The sequence below is a fragment of the Colias eurytheme genome, chromosome 19, assembly GCF_061535395.1.
Source record: "Colias eurytheme isolate Ceu_HAF_F1 chromosome 19, ilColEury1 Martin Lab GWU primary, whole genome shotgun sequence".
NCBI lineage: Eukaryota > Metazoa > Arthropoda > Insecta > Lepidoptera > Pieridae > Colias > Colias eurytheme.
In genome coordinates, this window is record NC_142998.1 from 1,515,542 (window position 1) to 1,521,244 (window position 5,703).

Genomic DNA, 5,703 nt, shown 5'->3' on the forward strand with positions numbered 1-5,703 from the left:
ATGCAAAAAGCTCATTCCTACTGGCTTTTGGTATGAACCCGTTGCATAGAAAGACTTAGCTGTTAAGATCTGAAAAGTGATTATTATAATTTAATAAATAATGGGCAGACTACAAACATGGTCTAACAATATTATGAATGTATTCAAGTCAAGACTTTTTAACAATTTCTTACCTTACACTCTACAGAAACCTTTGTTTGCCTCTTTGATCTAGACATTAGTGGAGCTAGTTGAGAACACAACTCTTAAAATGAATCTTCGGAGATTCTGTAGTGTGCCTTGAACTCAACATCTGTCATACTCAAAGTCCTTGCTTGGTTACTAAGACTTCGCCGTAACTGAGCCAAATCATGAGCTTCTTGTCTTCTAACTTCGGTCTCGAGTGCCTCAATTAATAAGAATACTCCGAAGACGATACCTCATGCCAAAATTCATCAGTTTTATCATTGTTAGGTGGATGTTGCATTTGTGACAAAATCATTAGTAAATTACTCCATTCGACGTCCAGAATTTGTTGATCATTCAGTTCTCGTGGGCTGATTCGTGGAAAAATATCAAACAATTCTGATAACGTGTCATACCGTTTGTTTGATGACGGGGAAATGCAAATTTCTAGTTTATCCATGACTTCATCGTTTAGGCTATATCTCTTCCTGATACCTACACAAGCAGCCACAATAAACTGCTGGCAATTTTGCCTAAATAATTGTTTTTCGGCGTCAGATATTTCAGGCAAATCAAATTGCTAATTCAAATTGGGGTTCGGACCCCAAGACCGAGATATATTTCGTTCAAACGACGATACTGGTCAGACCTCGTCGGATCGATTTCATCTAGCTTGGTGGATTCCACTTATTTTTTTTAATAATTAAAATATTTCATGTATTTATTTTTATTAATTTTGGAGTACTGTAAATCCCTTCAAAATCTAAGTAATCTGAGTCTTGGGAATGTATGGAATGATTACTAGATGCTGATGGCGAAGCTGGAATCAGATTCTATGTCTGAGATGAAGTTGATGGTATAGATGTTGTTGCCTGTTGATTGCTACTATTATATTGCGTAGAGTATCCAGGGTGGTGTTGATCTTGCGTAGGTGTTGCCTGTTGATTGACGCTATTATGTGTGTAGTATCCAGAATAATAATCTGGTCCGGTCATCTATATTTATATATGAATCACGCCAATATCCGTAATTTGGTCTCTCATAATTCCTACTTTTCATTTTTTGCAACATTGTTATGACGCTAGCCTGAAATTCTAAAGTCTCTTCGATAGTTAAAGTGTTCAAGATTAGTATAATGCCTTTGAAGAAAGACAGATGATGGTTTTCCTTTTCTGGATTTATTCTGGAGTCCAAAAACTTTACCATCCTGTTATTTACCTCTTTATTATAATTTTTTCTTTTATCTTTAATTAAAGGTGAACGAAAATCTGATTCCATGCCTACTTCAGTCTCGGTTCTTGCTTTTTTTTAAAATGACTGGTCTGTGGTGGTCGAGGTTCGGAGAATTTTTTCAAAAAAATTAATTGCTCGTGATATAAATAATTTCGTGTCTTTTTGGCCGAAGATCCAGATTTAGACTCATCTTTTTGTTTCTTTACTGTCTTAAGCCACGAATCTCGTATATTATTCCATTTAGTTGAAACCTGTTTTCCTGAAATCAATAAAAAAATATCATAAAACAATTTGTTTCTTGGTGACGTATAAAGCCTCTCTTCAAATCGCCTTCCAGAAGAGTTTCTGGTATATAAGCTCTATAATTGAAGTCTTGTAACATGCTAACGGAGTCTCGGATGCCCCTGTCTAAAATGAATATATCATCTGCTTGGAGATATGATCTGAGAGGAGAATTCTCATTTCTAATTAGAGATGTCATTATATTTGCATCTAAAGTGTTTGCCTTGTATGGACCAACACAGTCGACAATATACCCATCACATGCCACAATTAAAAATGGTTTCAGTAGATTTCTGTACTTATGTAAGTATGTATCTTTCTGAAACATGCAGTTTGAACTTTTGTTTATGTAAATATAAGTACCATCACAAATCAAGATTACTTGTTCATTATTATCATTATTATATATACCATTTGGCAAGAGCAAATTATGCTGTAGCAAATTCTCTCTTCAAATATGAGCACATTCTCTCTTGAAATATGTGAGAGTCCTAGATGACTAGGAACAAAGTCTTGTACGAGCAATTCTCTTACTTACTTATACGGCACGGCAGCCTTGGCAGAGAAGTGGCAGTCAGCACAGTGTGACCAGATTTACCAGAATACTGCGAATTTAGCAGAATATGACCCCCGATTTAGGGCTTAGCATAATACGTCGCAGAATAGAAAAAGTTCACAATTTTTAGCAGAATCTTAATAATCTTAACATAATTCAACATTTATTATAAGTTAACTAGGTTTCATTGAAATAGTTGTGCTAGAAACATAGAAAAACCTACCATTTCCATTTTATGTAACGTTTTTGATGGTGTGTTTGCCTTGGCCAACCTTCAGCAGAGCAGAAATTCAGCATTCTTTTTTAAATGTTTAGCATATTTTAGCAGATTAGCCAAGCAACTAGCAGAATGACTCATTCAAATCTGGTCACTGGTATTCTGCTCCTGCTGCTTTTAAGAAGACGTTTGAAGAAAAAGGATGTGAAAAGAAAATACTGGGTGCACCCATACCTTTCAATTATGAATAGCGATGGAGATCATTTCACAAGAAAATACGGGGCGTTAAAAACATGTGACCACAAATCTTACAGTTATTTCAGAATGTCTGTCTCAAGTTTTGAAGAATTATTAATAATAATTACACGTCGTAAACAAAAGCAGTATGTGATTAGAAAACCTGTTGGGCCATTGGAGAAGTTGGGATTAACTATAAGGTAAGAAAATAAAAACAATTTAGTAATATGTATATATTTCTAATTCTCATACGAATCTGATTGCTATAGCTTAGAACAATTTATGTGATTAGGTCCCTTTTGATTAGGATGACCACAAATATTTGAGTTCAACAACAATATTTTCAAGAAAAATCAAATGTTGATACTAATGTTGCATTTGTCGAATTTGATTCAACTTCGTAATCATTCGATAGTTATTCGAAAGATGGGTTTGGTGTTCTGGGATTTATCGCGTTTGTTGCTGCATTTGTTGAAGTTGAAGTCGATGGTTGATGGATATTAGTCTGGGCTTGTGTTTTAGGAACATTTGATGATGATTGATTGGTAAAAGTTTTTGTTGGTTGATAGTTAGTCTGATAGGAAGATTGTGATCTTAAGTGCCAATCCTTAGTAGCTGTCTGATAACCCCTTGGTGTTTGGTACTGATATGGAGTCTGATTTTGAACGAATCTGAAAAGTCTGATTTTTACGAATCATATCAGCATTTATAAAATTAGTAAAGCAATCGACTGGTTCCGTAATATCCTTCGCGTTATTAGCTGGACCCTAAATTACATGCACGATATTCCTAGCTGGGGTTCTTGTATTTGAAGATATTCTTATAAGACGTCTTGATCCAAGCATACCAGTTTAAGAAGCCAACTATAAAGCCTCCTAAATTGTAAACAATTCGATCAGTACTGATGACTAATTCTTTCTCTCCTCTAGTTATATGAAGTAACGAGTTTATCACTGTTAGTAAGGTGTAATAGGGGAGCACTGCCTGCTGTTCTACAAGTGTTAATGTTTCGTGTAATTTAATTCCGTTTTTCGCCAGAATCCTGACGCAAAAGCCTTTTACTTTTCCTACTTTGTACCAATTTATATTCTTCATCCTCCTCCGAAACCAAATTCTCCTGTTCGTCACTTTCATTTCTTGGTCGTTTCTCAGGTCTGGAAGTCTGTAGACTTGTTATCTCCATTATTACCGCACTATCAAAACCCTCCGCGCTTATGTCGCTGCTTGTACTGTAGGTACGAGGCCGCTGGGCGACCCCGTCCAATGTTAACTCACGGAACGTTCGAAACCGAGAATAAATACGTTTTTTTTTTTTTTTTTTTTTTTTTTTTTACTTAAGATAGGGAAGCGCTTGACCGCAATCTCGCCTGATGGAAAGCTAAGATGCGGTCTAAGATGGTACGCGCTTCCCTAGTAGGTACCGGTTCACTCTTCTCTTGAAGACCCCCATATTGTACTCGTCGGGGAACACAGATTCAGGAAGCGCGTTCCAGACCCTAGCGGTTCGAATGAAGAATGTGGAATCGAACCGCTTAGTCCGGGTACATGGAACGTCCACCATATGGCGATGCCTAGAATCTGTGCGCCTCGACGATCGGTGGAAGAACGGGGATGGCGGAACAAGTTCGTGTAGTTCCGCAGCGCACTCACCAAAGTGTATCCGGTAAAAAACCGATAAGCTGGCCACTCTGCGACGATGAGCGAGGCTCTGGAGTTTTTTGCCTACTAGCTCATCGTCGTTTATGAGCCTCTTGGCACGCCTCTCTATCGCCTCAAGCGCCTCCAGCTGGTACTTGGCGGAACCGTCCCAGAGGTGAGAGCAGTATTCCATGCACGATCGGACTTGTGCTTGATAAAGGTTGAGCAACTGTCCCGGGCTGAAATACTGTCTCACCTTCGCCAGAATTCCAAGCTTTTTTGAGGCTACTTGGGCTTTTGATTCAATGAAGGAACCAAAGTTCAGAGTAGGCGTTAAGGTGATACCAAGAAGCTCGAGGTGGTTAGTTATCGGTACGGACACACCTTGGAAATTCGGAGTCAGGTGGAATGGACTCCGTTTAGCGGAGAATAGACACGCCTGGGTCTTAGACGCATTGAACTTGACCAGATTGGCATCGCCCCAGTCGGAGACCGCCTGTAAGGACAAGTTCATGCGATCAACCATCGCCTCCCGTAGAGACTGGATTTGTGCCGTACTGGCTCGCGCGCTGGATACATATCTCTCCACAACAGTGCTATCGTCTGCGTACCCATAGATACCGGGTTTCAGCAGATCGTTGATGTGTAGCAGGAAGAGTGTTGCGGAGAGAACTGATCCCTGAGGGACTCCGGCATTTATAGCCATTTGGTCGGACGAGCAGCCGTCAACGACTACCCGGAGCGACCGGTCCCTCAGAAAATCTGAGATCCAGGCGCAGAGACCAGTAGGCAGACCGTAGGATGGAAGCTTGCCAATTAGGCTATCATGCCAGACCCTATCATACTATACGTGCGCTCACCATTGAGATAATATTAATAGGAGACGACACCGCCTACATCACTTATGTTCCACTCAACATACGTCATGTGACGTATGTTGAGCGGTATTTTTTAATGGTTTTAAAGTGAAACGCATCAAACATGCCTTCGTGTGTGTTACGATATTGCACAAATAATACGGAAAAGTGCAAAGGAATAACTTTCATCGTTAAGTACCTAACTAGATAATAATTTTTAAAACTTAGCAAAAAAATGGCGCACAGATTTTGTTCGTGGTGTCTCCTCCATACGTAGTAATATTATCTCAATGGCGCTCACACTCAAGTGTCGCGCGGCACTGTCAGTTAGATCAGGTGCCTTTCTTTTCGAAAACAAGCTGTTTGAATAAATGGTATTCTTTCAATTTTTTTGCACCAGCTCCAGATTTGTTTGCAGCTTTTTCAAGTATTTTAGGTTGTAGTTGTCTTTTATGTTAGTCCATTTTTTAACTACATCATTTCCTGGAACAGTATTTTTAATATTCGAGTAATTTTTA

At 38.9% G+C, this 5,703-nt stretch overlaps 1 pseudogene; it reads right to left on the reverse strand.

The window, feature by feature from the left end:
- Positions 1-803: 803 nt before the first annotated feature.
- LOC149899972 (uncharacterized) lies at positions 804-5,034 on the reverse strand (annotated as a pseudogene).
- Positions 5,035-5,703: the final 669 nt, after the last annotated feature.